This window comes from Cervus elaphus, chromosome 5 (genome assembly GCF_910594005.1).
Source record: "Cervus elaphus chromosome 5, mCerEla1.1, whole genome shotgun sequence".
Lineage (NCBI taxonomy): Eukaryota > Metazoa > Chordata > Mammalia > Artiodactyla > Cervidae > Cervus > Cervus elaphus.
Window position 1 is genome coordinate 110,262,727 of NC_057819.1, and position 17,853 is coordinate 110,280,579.

General features: G+C 36.6%; 1 protein-coding gene and 1 pseudogene across 3 annotated transcripts in view; one reads left to right on the plus strand and one right to left on the minus strand.

The window, feature by feature from the left end:
- Positions 1-17,853, plus strand: part of SKAP1 (src kinase associated phosphoprotein 1) — a 292,018-nt gene that overhangs the window by 25,565 nt on the left and 248,600 nt on the right. The gene's annotated exons all lie outside the window — the stretch shown is intronic.
- Positions 7,536-10,018, minus strand: LOC122694917 (annotated as a pseudogene). The gene has a single exon (XR_006341277.1). The product of XR_006341277.1 is annotated as a tubulin beta chain-like (transcript).

Sequence of the window (17,853 nt, forward strand, 5' to 3'; positions counted from 1 at the left end):
AGCATTTCTCATGATGTACTCTGCATATAAGTTAAATAAGCAGGATCACAATATACACACTTGATATACTCCTTTCCCGATTTGGAACCAGTCTGTTGTTCCATGTCCAGTTCTAGCTGTTGCTTCCTGACCTGCATACAGGTTTCTCAAGAGGCAAGTCAGTCAGAATTTTCCACAGTTTGTGATGATCCACACAGTCAAAGGCTTTGGCATAGTCAATAAAGCAGAAATAGATGTTTTTCTGGAACTCTCTTGCTTTTTTGATGATCCAACAGATGTTGGCAATTTGATCTCTGGTTCCCCTGCCTTTTCTAAATCCAGCTTGAACATCTGGAAGTTCTCGGTTCACGTATTGCTGAAGCCTGGCTTGGAGAATTTTGAGCATTACTTTACTAGTATGTGAGGTGAATGCAATTGTGCAGTAGTTTGAGCATTCTTTGGCATTGCCTTTCCTAGGGATTGGAATGAAAACTGACCTTTTCCAGTCCCATGGGCACTGCTGAGTTTTCCAAATTTGCTGGCATATTAAGTGCAGCACTTTCACAGCATCATTTTTTAGGATTTGAAATAGCTCAACTGGAATTCCATCACCTCCACTAGCTTTGTTTGTAGTGATGCTTCCCAGGCCCACTTGACTTCACATTCCAGGATGTCTGGCTCTAGGTGAGTGATTATACCATCATGATTATCTGGGTCATGACGATCTTTTTTGTATAGTTCTTCTGTGTATTCTTGCCACCTCTTCTTGATATCTTCTGCTTCTGTTAGGTCCATACCATTTTTGTCCTTTATTGTGCCCATCTTTGCATGAAATGTTCCCTTGGTATCTCTGATTTTCTTGGAGAGATCTCTAGTCTTTCCCATTCTATTGTTTTCCTCTATTTCTTTGCATTGATCACTGAGGAAGGCTTTCTTATCTCTCCTTGGTATTCTTTGGAACTCTGCATTCAAATGAATATATCTTTCCTTTTCTTCTTTGCCTTTCGCTTCTCTTCTTTTCACAGCTATTTGTAAGGCCACCTCAGACAACCATTTTGCCTTTTTGCATTTCTTTTTCTTGGGGATGGTCTTGATCCCTGCCTCCTATACAGTGTCATGAACCTCCAGCCATAGTTCTCCAGGCACTCTGTCTATCAGATCTAATCCCTTGAATCTATTTCTCACTTCCACTGTATAATCATAAGGGATTTGATTTAGGTCATATCTGAATGGTATAGTGGTTTCCCCTACTTTCTTCAGTTTAAGTGTGAATTTGGCAATAAGGAGTTCATGACCTGAGCCACAGTCAGCTCCCAGTCTTGTTTTTGCTGACTGTATAGAGCTTCTCCATCTTTAGCTGCAAAGAATATAATCAATCTGATTTCGGTATTGACCATCTGGTGATGCCCATGTGTAGAGTCTTCTCTTTGTTGTTGGAAGAGGGTGTTTGCTATGACCAATGTGTTCTCTTGGCAAAACTCTATTAGCCTTTGCCTGCTTCATTCTGTACTCCAAGGCCAAATTTGCCTGTTACTCCAGGTATTTCTTGACTTCCTACTTTTGCATTCCAGTCCCCTGTAATGAAAAGGACATCTTTTTTGGGTGTTAGTTCTAGAACGTCTTATAGACCTTCATAGAACCATTCAACTTCAGCTTCTTCAGTATTATTGGTGGGGGCATAGACTTGCATTACTGTCATATTGAATGGTTTGCCTTGGAAACAAACACAGATCATTTTGTCATTTTTGAGATTACATCCAAGTACTGCGTTTCGGACTCTTTTGTTGACTATGATGGCTACTCCATTTCTTTAATACATTTAAGGTTCCCCAATGTTTTTTCATTTCTTGAGAGTTCACTTCTTGTTTGCACTGAATAGTATTCCACTGTTTGTATATATCACAATCTATTTATCCACTCACCTACTGAAGGACATTTTGATTGCTTCCAAAAATTTAGCAAGAGTAAATAAAGCTGCTCTAATCTAAATGTGCAGATTTTTCTGTGGACTTAAGTTTTCAAGTCAGTTGGGTGAATACTTAGGAGTATGATTGCTAGATCTTATGGTAAGACTACATTTAGCTTTGTAAGAAACCAAGCCATCTTCCAAAGTGGATATACCATTTTACATTCCCATCAGCAATTAATGAGATTCTGGTTGCTCTGCATCCTTGTCAGTCATTGGTATTGTCAATTTTTAAAAATTTATTCATTCTAATAGGTACATAGTGATATATCATTCTTTTAATTTGCAGTTCCCTAATGACATATGATTATGCTGATATGCTTTTTTGTTATCTGTGTATCTTCTTTGGTGAGGTCTCTGTTCACCTTTTATGTCCATTTTAAAATTGGGTTGTTTGTTTTCTTATTATTGAGTTTTAAGAGTTCCTTAACTATTTTGCATACATGTCCTTTTTTAGGTATGTGTTTTGTAAAGATTTTTTACCAGTCTGTGGCTTGTCTTTTCATTCTCTTAACACTATCTTTTGTAGAGTAGCAGTTTTTCATTTTTATGAAGTCTAAATTATTTCTTTCATGGATCACTGGATCATGCTTTTGGTCTTATAACTAAAAACCCATTGCCAAACCCAAGGCCACTTATATTTTCTACTGTGTGCATTTCAGTCTATGATTTACTTTGAATTAATTTTTGTATAAAGTGAAAGCTGTGCTTTTTTTTTTTTTTTAATTTGGTTGGTTTGTTGTCCCAGCACAATTTGTTAAAAAGGCTTATCCTCTCTTGGTTGAATTGCTTTACACCTTTTTTCAAAGATCAACTGACTGTGTTTGTATAGGTCTATTTCTATGTTCTCTGTTCTGTTCCATTAATCTGTGTCTGTTCTTCTAATGATACTCCTCTATCTTGATCACTGCATCATAGTAGTAAGTCTTTAAGTTGAGTAATGTCAGTCCTTCAGTCTTCCTCCTCCCCGCCCACTTTCCTTTTTTCTTCATCTTCCTCTTCTCCTTTTCCTTCAGTATTGTGTTAAAAATATGCTGTGAGAATACTTGAATTCCTTCAATTTCCTCATGAATATTATTTTTAATTGGTTACAAAATACTTCATTATATGATCTTTGATATAACCAGTGTTTAGTGGCAAAAGTTCATAACTTTTGATATCTCATTTTTGTAAATGAAAATAAAGTTATGTTAGCACAGAATAAAAACTGAATGAGTGATGGGATTGTAAATAATTGTAATGGTGTTCCTTATATCAATTGATTTATTTTCCAATGTTTCTATTAATACAATGAGTAGTAATGCCTTTTTTATCAGGGAAAGGTAAATATGTTTGTGTTTGTTCTCTAAAATCTGAGAAATACCTTTTCTTCATTTTCTCCTCTCAATCTGATACTGGTATTTCTCTGCATTCCTTTAATGAATCTTAATAAAATCTTTAGGGACTTATCAACTTTATTGGTCTTTTAAAAGAACCAACCAATGCTTTTTCTGCTTTCTATTTAATTGACTTCCATTCTTATTTTTTATTATTTTCTTTTTCCTGTTTGGAGTTTAATTTGGTCTTCTTTTTCTATTTTCTTAAGATGAAAACTTAGATCATTGATTTTAAACTTTTCTTCTTTTCTACCATAAACATTTAAAGCTGTGTGTTTCCCTTAAGTGTGGCTTTAGCTGCATCTTACAAATTTGGATGGATTTTATAATTTTTTTATTTTTATAATATTTTTATTTTATAATCACTCAATTTATTAAAAGAAGAATATTTGCTCTTTGATTTATGTTTCTTCAAATAGTTGAGGCTTTTTAGATATCTCATTGTTATTGATTTCTAACTTAATTCTTTCTGATTAGAGAACATACTGTAAGATTTTAGATTTTTGGTGTTTATAAGACTTATTTTATGGCCTAGAATAATGTATATCTTGGTGAACACTTGGTGAACACTTCATCCACTTAAAAAAAGTATATTCTGTAGTTGTTAGATGTGGCATTGTGTGAATGCCAATTAGATCAAAGTTGATAGTGTTGCTCAGGTCCTCTATCTCTTTACTGATTATTTATCTGGTAGTTTTATTAGTTTCTTAAAGAGGGTAGTAAAATTTCCAACTATGTTTTTTTCTCACTTTAGTTCTGTTGGAATTTGCTTCAAGTGTTTTGAAGCTATTTTGTTATGTGCACGCTGCTGCTGCTGCTGCTAAATCACTTCAGTGGTGTCTGACTCTGTGCTACCTCATAGACAGCAGCCCACCAGGCTCCTCTGTCCCTGGGATTCTCCAGGCAAGAATACTGGAGTGGGTTGCCATTTCCTTCTCCAGTGCATACATGCATGCTAAGTTGCTTCAGTAGTGTCTGACTCTGTGCGACCCTATGGACAGTAGCCCACCAGGCTCCTCTGTCCACATGATTCTCTAGGCAAGAATACTGGAATGGGTTGCCATTTCCTTCTCCTGTTATGTGCATACACATTTATAATTTTTCTGTCTTCCTGATGACTTCACCCTTTTATCATTATGAAATATCCCTTTTTATATCTGGTAATATTCCATGTCCTGAAGTCTGCTTTGACATTAATATAGCCATTCCATCTTCCTTATGCTTACTGTTAGCATACTGTATAATTTCTATTCTTTTTTCCAGCCTGTGTCTTTATTGGAATATAGTTGATTTACAACGTGTTAGTTTCAGATGTACACCAAAGTGAATCAGTTATCCATATAGATATACATATATATACATATATATATTTCCACTATTTTTAAAGATTATTTTCTCTGTGTCTTCATATTTAAAATGTGTCTCTTGTAGATTAGTATGATAATTATATGCCAATAAAATGGACAACCTAGGAGAAATGGACAAATTTCTAGAAATGTACACTCTCCCATGACTGAATCAGGAAGAAATGTAAAACATGAATAGACCAATTACCAGTAATTGAATCAGTGTTTTAAAAACTCCCAAGAAACAAAATTCCAGGACCAGATGGCTTTATAGGTGAATTCTACCAAACATTTAGAGAACGATTAACACCTATCCTTCCCAAACTATTCAAAAAATATTACTGAGGGAAGAATGCTTCTGAGAACTCATTCTGTGAAGGCAGTATCACCCTAATACCAAAACTAGACAAAGATATAATAATTAAAATTACAGGTCAATATCACTGATGAACACGAATGCAGAAATCCTCAACAATATGTTAACAAACCAAATAAATACGTTAAAAGGACCATATACCATGATGAAGTGGGATTAATCCCAGGGATGCAATGATGATTCAGTATCTACAAATCAATCAGTGTAATACACCACATTAACAAATTGAAGAATAAAAATCATATGATCATCATATGTTACGAAAAAAGATTTTGACAAAATTCAACATCCATTTATGATAAAAACTCTCAACAAAATGGATATAGAGGGAATATATCTCAACATAAGAAAGGCCATATGTGACAGGCCTATAGCTAACATCATACTGAATGATGAAAAGCTGAATGCATTTCCTCTAAGGTCAGGAACAAGACAAGGATGACCTTGAAGGTATTACGCTGCTAAGTAAAATAAATCATACAGAGAAAGACAAATACCATATGATTTCACTTATATGTATATCTAAAAAAAACAACAAATGAACAATCATAACAAAACAGACACAGAGTCATAGCTATGGAGAACAAACAGATGGCTGCCAGAGTGGGGAGCAGGGAGGGGAAGGAGAGAGGTGAGGGATACTAAGAGGCACAAACTCCTAGTTACAAAATAAATGAGCCATGGATATGAAGTGTGCAGTGTGGAGAATATAGTCAGTAACTGTGTAGTATCTTTGGATGGTGACAGATGATAACTGGACTTACTGTGGTGATCAATTTTAAGTGTATACAAATTGTAAATCACTGTGTTATATACTGGGCTTCCCAGGTGGCTCTAGTGGTAAAGAACCTACCTGCCAATGCAGGAGACATAATGAGACTTGGGTTTGATCCCTAGGTTGGGAAGATCCCCTGGAGGAGGGCATGGCAACCCACTCCAGTATTCTTGCCTGTAGAATCCAATGGACAGAGGAGCCTGGTGGGCTACAGTCCACAGGGTCACAAAGAGTAGGACATGACTGAAACAACAGTGTGCATGCATGTTGTATACCAGGAACTGACATACTGCTAGGTCAATTATACTTCAAAAACAATCAAGCCCATAGAAAAAGAGATCAGATTTGTGATTAGCACAATTTGGGCATTGGGGGAGAGGGAATTGGATGAATGGTCAAAAGTTACAAACTTTCAGTCATAAGTAAGTACTAGGGATATAATGTATAACATGGTAAATATAATTAACACTGTTGTACAGTATATATAGGGCTTCCCTAGTGGCTCAGTGGTAAAGAATCTGGCTGCCAATGCACGAGACACAGGTTTGATCCCTGGATTGGAAAGATCACCTGGAGAAGGAAATGGCAGGTCATCCCAGTATTCTTGTCTAGGAAATCCCATGGACGGAGGAGCCTGGCAGACTACAGTCCATGGGGTCGTGAAAGAATAGGACACAACTTAGTAACTAAACAACAATAGCAACAGTATATATAAAAGTTGTTAAGAGAGTAAATGCTTAGAGTTCTTATTATAAGGAAAAAAAGTTTATTTCTTTAATTTTCTATCTGTATGAGATGATAAGTATAATTTTACTGTGGTACTCATTTCATGGCATATGTATGTCAAATCATTATGTTATACATCTTAAACAGTGCTGTATGTGAATTATATCTCAATAAAACTGGAAGGAAAAAAAGTGTCTCCTGTAGACAGACAGAATATAATTGGGTCTTGCATTTTTATTCAGTCAGACAGTCTCTGCTTTTTAATTGAAGTTTTTAGTTCATTTACAACTAATGCAGCTATTGCTATGGATAGATTTAGGGTCTACCATTGAACTATTTCTTTTCCAACTGTCACATTTTTGGCTACACTTGCCCTTTTAAAAAGTTAGTCAAATGCTTTTTAATATTCTATTTTGATTTCTCTATTTAAAAAAAATTGTTCCTCTTTATTTTGTCTGTTAGGGTTGTTCCATTGATTACAGTATGTTCCTTAACTTATCACAGGCTACTCAGAATTAATTTTATACCACTAAAGTTGCTTCATTTACTCTCCTTTCCCCATCCTCTCTGTTTTATCTCTCTATATATATTATAAGCTGTGCATGCTAATGCTAAGTCGCTTTAGTCATGTCTGACTCTATGCGACCCTATGGATAGCAGCCCACCAGGCTCCTCTGTCCATGATTCTCTAGGCAAAGATGCTGGAGTGGGTTGCCATTTCTTTCTCCCATAAGCTGTGCAGTGCAGTTTTATAATCTCTGCTTCAGATTGCCAGTTATCTTTTGAAGAGTTTAAGAGAAAAAAGTGATAATGTTTTATATTTACTCACATATTTAGCATTTTGGTACTGCTGTTGATCTGAGTTTCCCTTTAGTGTCAGTTCCCTTCAGCTTGACGAATTTCATTTAGATTTCTTTTTAGAGCAGGTTTCTTAGCAAAAATTTTTCTCAGTTTTTGTTCATCTGAAAAGTGTCTTTATTTTTTCTTTACATTTTTTTTTTCTTTTCAGTTCCCATTTATTTTTGGCTCTTCGGGCAATGTTATCTTTTCAATATGAAAAAAAGCAGCAAGTTCAACACAATAGAAATCTGAAGTGCAGAATAGGACAAAATCAAGAGTGGGGGAAGCAGTAGCAGAAGAGATGAGATGTTTGCCAAAAGATGGAAGGTGTTCTGTCCCCTCTCTGGGGAATGACGTTTAGGTGGCAGCACATACCTTTCCATATAGGTACAGAAGGGGCTGATATATTTTTGGTAAGAAAAGATGGGGTGGGGAGGGACTTTCTGGAGGCTGAGAGACCAAGGCTATCTCTTGCTTCTCCCCACTTTCTCAAACAGGGGAAAGGAGGGGATCCAACATTATTATGAAGGAGATAAAGTGGAAGAGGAAGGGGTTCCCACTTGATAGGGTGGGGGCCAGAAACTTGCAAAGGTAATAGCTTAGGACAGAGCTTGGAAGGAGACTGAAAATGAAGATAATACTGTCAACACCTCCGCAGAAGCTGAGAGGAGTGGGGAGATACCTGGCACCTAGGACTTCAGTACCCTGGATGCCCCTCTCCAAAACCCAACCCTTTCTTGTAGGGACTTCTACCTGCTGCTCAGTTTCCTTTCCCCTGGGCCAGCACACCAGCCTGGGATGGCAATCACCTATCCAGGTTTTCAGCACATGGTTCTAAATGAGATGTGAGGAGACCCAGCCTCTTGGAGAGTTATCTCGAAACCAGAGAGGGAAATGTTAACTGGACAGATGGGAGGAGTGGGCACCAGCAGGAAAATGACAGGGTTACCCAGAATGGCAGAAATCTAGGTTCCCCAAGAGTGGAAAGAGAGAAGAGACATTCAACAAACAACAAATATTTATTGAGCGCCTATCATGTGCCAGGCACTGTTCTAGAATCCCCCCCAAAAAAGAAAAAACAAGATAGAGGCAGAAAATGCAAATTCTGAGGGAGAGGAAAGGGGTTGTTGAGGAAGAAGGCTGAGGGGATTGAGAAGCCTAAGGTGATAGGGACTTGGCCTTAGGCCTCCTCTTCGGCCTCCTCACCGAAATCCTCTTCCTCTTCTGTGGTGGTATCCTGGTACTGCTGGTACTCGGAGACGAGGTTGTTCATGTTGCTCTCAGCCTCGGTGAACTCCATCTCATCCATGCCCTCACCTGTGTACCAGTGGAGGAAGGCCTTCCGGAGGAACATGGCAGTGAACTGCTCCGAGATGCACTTGAACAGCTCCTGGATGGCTGTGCTGTTGCCAATGAAGGTGACTGCCATCTTGAGACCACGGGGTGGGATGTTGCAAACAGTTGTCTTGACGTTGTTGGGGATCCATTCCACGGAGTAGCTGCTGTTCTTGTTCTGCACGTTGAGCATCTGCTCATCCACCTCCTTGATGGACATCCACCCACGGAACACAGCGGCCATGGTGAGGTACCGGCCATGGCGGTCACAGGCAGCCATCATGTTCTTGGCATCAAAGACTTGCTGGGTGAGCTCAGGCACCATGAGGGCCCGAGACTGCTGGCTGCCACTGTGGTTAGGGGGGCAAAGCCAGGCATGAAGAAGTGGAGACGCGGGAAGGGCACCATGTTAACTGCCAGCTTGCAGAGGTCAGTGTTGAACTGGCCGGGGAAGCGGAGGCAGGTGGTGACACCACTCATGGTGGCCAAGACGAGGTGGTTCAGGTCTCCGTAGGTTGGCGTGGTCAGCTTGAGGGTGCGGAAACAGATGTCATAAAGGGCCTTGTTGTCAATGCAGTAGGTTTCATCAGTGTTCTCCACCAGCTGATGGATGGAGAGGGTGGCGTTGTAGGGCTCAACCACAGTATCGGACACTTTGGGTGAGGGTACCACGCTGAAGGTGTTCATGATGTGGTCAGGATACTCTTCACGGATCTTGCTGATGAGCAAGGTGTCCATTCCGGAACCAGTGCCCCCGCCCAGCAAGTGGGTCAGCTGGAAGCCCTGCAGACAGTCACAGCTCTCGGCTTCCTTCCCAACCACATCCAGGACCGAGTCAACCAGCTTGGCCCCCTCTGTATAGTGGCCCTTGGCCCAGTTGTTGCCTGCTCTGGACTGACCAAAAACAAAGTTGTCTGGTTTGAAGATCTGACCAAAAGGACCTGAGCAAACAGAGTCCATGGTTCTGGGTTCTAGATCCACCAAGATAGCACGAGGAACATATTTGCCACCTGTGGCTTCATTGTCGTACATGGAGATGCGGTCCAGCTGTAGGTCTCTGTCCCCATGATAGGTGCTGGCAGGGTCGATGCCATGGTCATCACTGATCACTTCCCAGAACTTGGCACCGATCTGATTGCCACACTGACTGGCCTGGGTGTGCACGATTTCCCTCATTGTTAAAATTTATTCAAATCTTTTTGCTTGCCTCAAAGTGTGTACGGGGCAAAAAAATGATATGGAATTAGTTTTTCTCTGCTGCTGGTCGCAGGGTGGAAAGATGGAACGGGACCCGGAGGCTGAAGCCTTGTCTTTACATTTTGATAGTTTTTGTCACTGGATATAGAATTCTGGGTTGACAAGTTTTTTCCCTTTTTCTTTTCAAAATTTTAAATATGTTATTTTAGCATCTTCTGGCCTCCTTTATTTTTGATGAAAAGTCAACTCTCATTCCTATCATTATTCTTCTGTCTGTAATGAATCATTTTCTCTGGCTTCTTTGAAATTCTTTTCTTTATCTTAGGTTTTCAGCAGTTTGCCTGTAATTTACCTGTGTTTAGTTTTCTTTATATTTATCAAACTGAACTTCCACTGAGCTTTTTAAATCTGTAAATTGCTATTTTTTCACAAAATTTGGGAAAATTTTGACTGTTATTTTTTCTATTGTTTCTTCTGGTATATTTTCTGTCCTATTTTGGTTTTAATCTTCTTCTGAGGCTCCAAATATATGTTAAGGTGTGGCATTTGGTGTTTTCCACAGTCCACTAAGCTTTTTGCCTAAGGGTGCTCCCCAGCCACTCTACACCAAATGAACTGGGAGTACCTTTAGGTGAAAAGCTATATAAATAAAAGTCTCACCCAATAGTTCTATTCTTTCAAGGATCAAATCCCCACCAATTTCTGTCTGTTTTGGCTACTGCTTTCATTGTTTTTTGTTTAGTTGTATCTGACTTTTTGTGACCCCATGGATTGGGATTTTCCAGGCAAGAATACTGGAGTGGGTTGCCATTTCCTTTTTCCAGGGGATCTTCCCGATCCAGGGATTAAACCCTTGTCTCCTGCCTGTGTCTCCTACATTGCAGGCAGATTCTTTACCACTGGGCCACCAGGGAAGCCCTTGGCTACTGTTCACTGCCATAAAATAGGTGCTCTTAATTTTTTTGTCTAGTGTTAACAATTCTTATCTGTGGGAAAGTCATTCCAACACAAGCTATTCTTCTATTGCCCAGAAAGCTGTCAATTTTTAAAGCATTTATTTTCTGGTTACCCAAGTGAATTCTTAAAATTTCCAAAAGTTTTCCAAGTTCATACTTCAAGCTTATACATATTGGGTCATAATAGCTGCACATAATGACTTCTTTTTCCTTCTAAGACTTCTTTCTGTGTAAAACCTCCACAACAACATTATCTGACAGGGGGAGTAGCTGAAAAAACAATCTTTAATAATAATGATTTAGTTTTTCAGCCATAAATATGAAGCTAGTTTAGAAGGTATTCTTTTACTTACATATGTGACCCCATGGACTGTAGCTCACCAGGCTCCAGCCCATGGGGTCGCAAACAGTTGGACACAACTGGGCAACTCACACACACACACACACACACACACACACACAATATAGTTTTGTCACAAACAGATAATAAATATCATCAGAGAAAGTTTTGTCATTTGCCAAATGGTTTGTATAAACTTCTCTTTTAACCTATTATATAAATGGGCTTCCCTGGTGGTTCAGATGGTAAAGAATTTGCCTGCAATTTCAGAGATCCAGGTTCGATCCCTGGGTCAGGAACATCCCCTGGAGAAGACAATGGCTACCCACTCCAGTATTCTTGCCTGGAGAATTTCATGTGTAGAGGAGCCTGGTCAGTTATAGTTCATGGGATTGCAGAGTTAGACATTACTGAGCAACTAACACTACTTATAAGAGATGCATTAGTATGTAATATGTCAATAATATTGAAACATTTTTATATTACCAGGATAAACTGTATTAGTCTTTTAATATACTGTTAGGTGTGATCTACTGGTGTTTTATGTAGGATTTTTGTGTCTATATTAACTTTTAAAATTTTAATTTAAAAAATTTTAAACTTTTATATTGGAGTATAATATACATGAAACTAGTTGTGTTCGTTTCAGGTACACAGCAAAATGACTCAGTCATATATGCATATGCATCCATTCCCCTTCAAATTCTCTTCCCATCTAGATCATTTCGTTCTAGCAAATGTTCCAAGCAAAGTTCCCTGAGCTACGCAGTAGGTCCCCACTGGCTAACCATTTTAAACAGAGCAGTGTATACATGTCCGTCTCAAACTCCTTAACTATCGCTTCATCCCACCCTTCCCTCTGTGTTAACTTTAAACTGATTCCTTTTTGTGCTCTTTTAGAACTGTGGTTATGCTAGATTATACCAAATAATATGAGAAGTTTCTTTTTCTAGGCTCTGAAATAATTTACATAGAACCAGAAATTATTCATTACTTAAAGATTTGCAAAGCATCTTAAAAATTATATATATATATATTTTTTCCCCTACCCCAAAAATTATATTAATATGACTTTAGAGAAACATTTTAGCAACCTATTCTTCTTTTCCCCTGGTTTTTAGCCTGTTCAGAAGTCAGGTTTTCCATTTCTCAGTTCAGTTTTAGAAATTTATATTTTTCTCAGAAACTTTCACTGAGAGTTTATTTGCATGACATTTAATTTTGTTTACATGGCATTTTATTTTTGGAAATTATCTTTTAAAGGGATAAAAATGATGCTATCATGAAATTTACATAGACATAAAAGCACAAAGAAGAAAATTAACCTGAAATCTCACCAATTTTGTCAAATGTTTCATTATCTTAAAAAATTGTGTTTTTTGTTGCTTCTTTTTATTCTGCCTAATTTCTGTATATTTGTGCTTTCTTTCCTTTTTCCTTGATTACATTTGCTGATGGTACATCAATTTATTGGATTTCCCCCTAACCCCTGAAAAATTCCAGCTCTTATACTTATTTAGCATTTATATATGTTTTTCTCACTATTTTTAAGTTCAGTGAAAGTAATGGTTTTTAAGTGGTTTTTTAGCCACTAAGTTGTGCAATGGAACCCTTTTCAAAGTTAAAATCTTATGTGAAATCCCACTGTGTAAATAGATAAAAGCCAAGCACTTGTGATTAAAGTAAAGGGGAATTGTAGGGGAAGGAAGGGAGTTTCCCAGAGTCTCACTCAATTGACACCCTTCCAACTCCTTCTCTTATCAGACGCTCATGACTCCAGAGAGCACTGTTAGACAACCACTGTTCTAACTTTTTCATTCTGTTTTTATCTTTATTGTTTCCTTTCTCCTGCTTTCCATAGACTGGTTTATTGCTCTTTTCTGATTTTTTAAATTTGTTGCTTCATGCATTTCTTTTCATTCTTTCTTATTTAATATTGGAAATATTGAGGTCTATAAATAAGAGATCACTCTGTACAATGCTGGTTATATTTCATAATAATTTACACAGGCTATTTTCTCAATAGATGGTAATTATAGTTTTGAGTTTCCTCTACAACCCACAATGTATGTGTGCATGTGTTTTCAAATGTCTAAGTATGGAGAGACTTTTTTACTCTTTTTAATGTTAAGTTCTTGTTTTATTTTGTTTTAGTCATAAAATAGATCTTTCTAATTTTGAGTTTTTAAGAAATTATTGATTTTTTTATAATCCAGTGCTTAATTTTCATAAATATGAGCATTTGAATGTGACTAGTCTGAACTGATGATATGTGTTGTTAAGTGTAAAATGCACATAGGTTTTGAAGATATAATACAAAAACAGGTAAAATAGCTCAATAATTATTTTGTGTTCATTACATATTGAAATCATACTATTTTGGTTAAAAAAAAATTATTTATTTATTTTTGCCTGTGCTGGATCTTCATTGCTGCATAGGCTTTTCTCTAGTTGTGGCAAGCAGCGGCTACTCTCTCGTTGTGGTATATGCAGCCTTCTCATTGTTTCTATTGTTGCTTCTTTTGTTGAGGAGCACGGGCTCTCGGGTGCTTGGGCTTCAGTAGTTGCGACAGGTGGGCCTAGTAGTTGCAGTTCCCAGACTAAAGCACAGACTCAGTAGTTGCGGCACACGAGCTTGGTTGCTCCATGGCATGTGGGATCTTCCCCGATCAGGGATAGAACTCATGTCTCCTGCATTGGCAGGTAGATTCTTTACCAGTGAGCCACCAGGGAAGCCCCAAATCACAATATTTTGTATCTGTTGAGTTAAATAAAATAAATATCACTAAAATTAATTTTAATCTCTTTTGGGGCTATCTTTTGAAATGAGGCTACTAGAAAATTTTAAATTACGTGTGTAATTTTATTTCTATTGGACATAACTGCCCTCTATAATTATATATTTTTATCCATGTGGTCTATTAGAGACTAGTAGTGACTTTACAATTGTATTTCAGTAATTTCTACTTATAGTTCTTGAATTTTTCACTGTATATATTTCAGCACATATATATTTAGCACATAACAGGTCATTTCTATTATGGATTGTGCTTTATATAAAATAAAATGACTCTGTTGGCCTGTTTGTGTTCTACTTTGATATGAATTATTGCTATTCTTGCTTTTTAAGAAAATTTGTTTAGGAAATTTTGCACACCTGTCTTCTTTTAATTTCAGTCTCACTTTATTTCAGGTGAATATCTTTTAAACAGTAATCAAATTAACTGTATCTTTTGACATAGAAATTCTTTTTTTTTCCCATTTATCTTTATTATTTGGAGGCTAATTAGTTTACAGTATTGTAGTGGTTTTTGCCATACATTGACATGAATCAGCCATGGATTTACATGTATTCCCCATCCCAATTGACATAGAAATTCTTTACGGTTTTTTTTTTCACTTGTTTCTGTTAACTTTTTTCTTTTTTAATTGAAGTATAGTTGATTTACAATATTATATTAGTTTCAGGTGTACAACATAGTGATTCAAAATTTTTATAGATTATTCTCCATTTATGCTTATGATAAGACATAGGCTATATTCCCCGTGCTATACAATATATCCTTATAGCTTGTTTTTAATAGGGGACTCTAATTTTTCACAATTATTGTCATCAGTTATATATCATTTTATGAGTTTTATTATTTGCTACATTATATTTTTCTGTTTTGTTACACTGAATATTAAAAAAAATTTTTTTCCTCTTTACATTTTTTGTTCACATTGTGCTGTGCTTAGTCGCTCAGTTGTGTCTGCCTCTCTGTGACCCCACGGACTGTAGCTCGCCAGAGCTCCTCTGTCCATGGGATTCTCCAGGCAAGAATACTGGAGTGGGTGCCATGCCCTCCTCCAGGGGATCTTCCCAACCCAGGGACTGAACCCAGGTCTCTCGCATTGTAGGTGGTTTCTTTACCATCTGGGCCACCAGGGAAACCCATTATGACACTTATTACATTAGTGTTTGCAAAATCATAGTTAAACCCATTTGCTTTAATTATCATTGTCCAAGATGGCATAGTACCCATTAGCTTTATGTAAATGAGTAATTTAGCTTGTTTTCTTCTCTATTTCTTTCCTAACTAGTATCCAGATGCATTTTTTAACAAATAATTAAGAATTCCTGTTTAACAATAAGTTTTAAATCATATTTAAACTTATTTTGCTGGTTTGAATTTCATCACCACTTCTTTCTGTTGATCAGTGTGTCGTTGAAAAGATTTTATTCAGGAAAGAATGTAAGTGGTAGAAATTCAGAGCCACAAATGTTTGAAAATGTTTTGGTGGTCTCCTTCATGTTATATAACCAGCATCTTGACTATGTTTAGAATTCTTGAGCACAGTATTTTTCCTTTAAAACACTGTAAAACTTTCATCTTCTGGTGCTTATTTTGTGGAGAGGACATTTTGACTCTGTTATTCTGTAAACCACTTTTTTTTTTATGTCTGGGTACTTAAAGAATGTTTTCACCCTCAAATTTTGAAATTTCAGAAGGGTATGGGTAGATGATATTATTCACTCATCCACTCATTCATACATTTGTTTATATTTTTTAACAGCTTCATTGAGATGTAGTTCTTATATCATAAAACCTTTCCATTTAAAGGGTACAGTCCAATGGCTTGTAGTATGGTATTCACAGAGTTGTACAGTCATCATCACAATAAATTTTAGAACATTTTTCATCATCTTCCAAAGAAAACTTGAACCCCTTTAGCCTTCATTCTTCAGTTTGCATCCCTCTCTCCCACAGCCCTAGGCATCTGCTTATCTACTTTCTGTTCCTATAGATTTTTGCCTATTCTGTATGTTTCATGTAAATGGAATTATACTACATGTGACCCTTGCAACTGGTTTCTTTTGACTGATGAAATTATGATTTCAGAGATTTATTTGTATTGTAGCATGTATCAGCATTTCCCTTTTTATTGCTGCCACATTTTGTTTATCTCTTCACCAGTTGATGAGCGTTGGTATTTTTTCCACTTATTGGCTGTTAAGAATAATGCTGCTATGAACATTTGTGTACAAGTTTTTATTTGAACACTTGTTTTCATTTCTGTTGTGTATATACCTAGTAGTGGAATCGGTGGGCAATTCTGTTTAGCTTTTTGAGGAACTGCCAGACTTTTCAAAGTAACAACACCATTTTACATTCCTACTAGCAATGTGTAAGGATCCTAATTTCTCTCCATCTTCAACAGCACTCATTATTGTCCATCTTCTTGATAGTAGCCATGTGAAATGGTACCTCAGTGTGGCATTGATTTTTATTTTCCTGATAACAACTGATGTTAAGCATCTTTTCACGTGTTTATTAGTCATTTGTATATCTTTGGATAAATGTCTATTTAGGTTCTTTGTTTTAAAATCGGGTTATTTGTCTTTTATTATTGAACTGTAAGAGCTTTTTATATATTCTGTATATAAGTCTCCTATTAGATACATGATTTGCAAAAATTTTCTCACTTTCTTGATAGCATCCTTTGAACCACAATAGTTTTAATTTTGAGGTCCAATTTGTTTCTTTTGTTGCTTGTTCTTTTGGCATCATGTCTAAGAAACTATTATCCAATCCAAGGTTACAAGGATTTATGCCTATTTTCTTCTAATGTTTTATAGTTTTAGCATTTATGTTTGGATCTATGATCCATTTTGAGTTAATTTTTGTATATTGTATGAGGTAAGGGTTCAATTTCATTTCTTTGCATGTGGATATTTAATTGTTCCAGCACCATTTATTGAAAAACAGTTTTTTCCATTGCATTATCTTGTCATCCTTGTCAAAAATTTATTGAATATAAATGTGAGGGTTTACTTCTAAATTCCCAATTCTGTTCCTTTGATCTGTGTGTCTGTCTTTACACCAGTACCATCTTGTCTTGATTACTGTAGCTTTGTAGTAAGTTTTGAAATCAGAAAATGGGAATCCTCCAAAGTTGTCCTCCTTTTTCAAAATTGTTTTGACTATTCTGGGTACCTCGAATTTCCAAATGAATTATTGGATTAGTTTTTCAATTTCTGCAAAAAATCCAGCTGGAGTTTTTATAGAGATTGCATTGACTATTTAGATCAATATGGAAATATTCCCATATTAATAGCCATAAGTCTCATATGTAAACATGGGATGACTTCCCATTTATTTTCTTCCTTTAATTTAAGGTCTTTCATTTCTTTCAATAATATTTTATAGTTTTCAGAGTTTAAGTTTTATACTTCTCTTATTAAATTTATTCCTCAGTATTAATTCTGTTTTATATTATCTTAAATGGAATTTTCCTAATTTAATTTTTCATAATTTAATCTTGGCTTGTTCATTGCGACTGTATAGAAGTACAGCTGATTTTTTATATTAATCTTGTATCCTGCAAACTTATTGAACTCATTTTTTAGTCCTAATAGTTGTCAGAGGATTCCTTAGGGTTTTCTAGGTACAAGATTATATCATCTGCATGTAGAGATAGTTTACTTCTTTCTTTCTAACCTAGACTCTTTTAATTTCATTTCTTGCATATTTGCCCTGTCTAGCACCAGTGCAATGTTGAATATAAGTGGTAAGAGCAGACAGCTTGTCTTGTTGCTGATCTTTAGGAACAGGGGGAAAGTATTCAGCCTTTCATTTGTTGACCTAAAACAGTAAAAC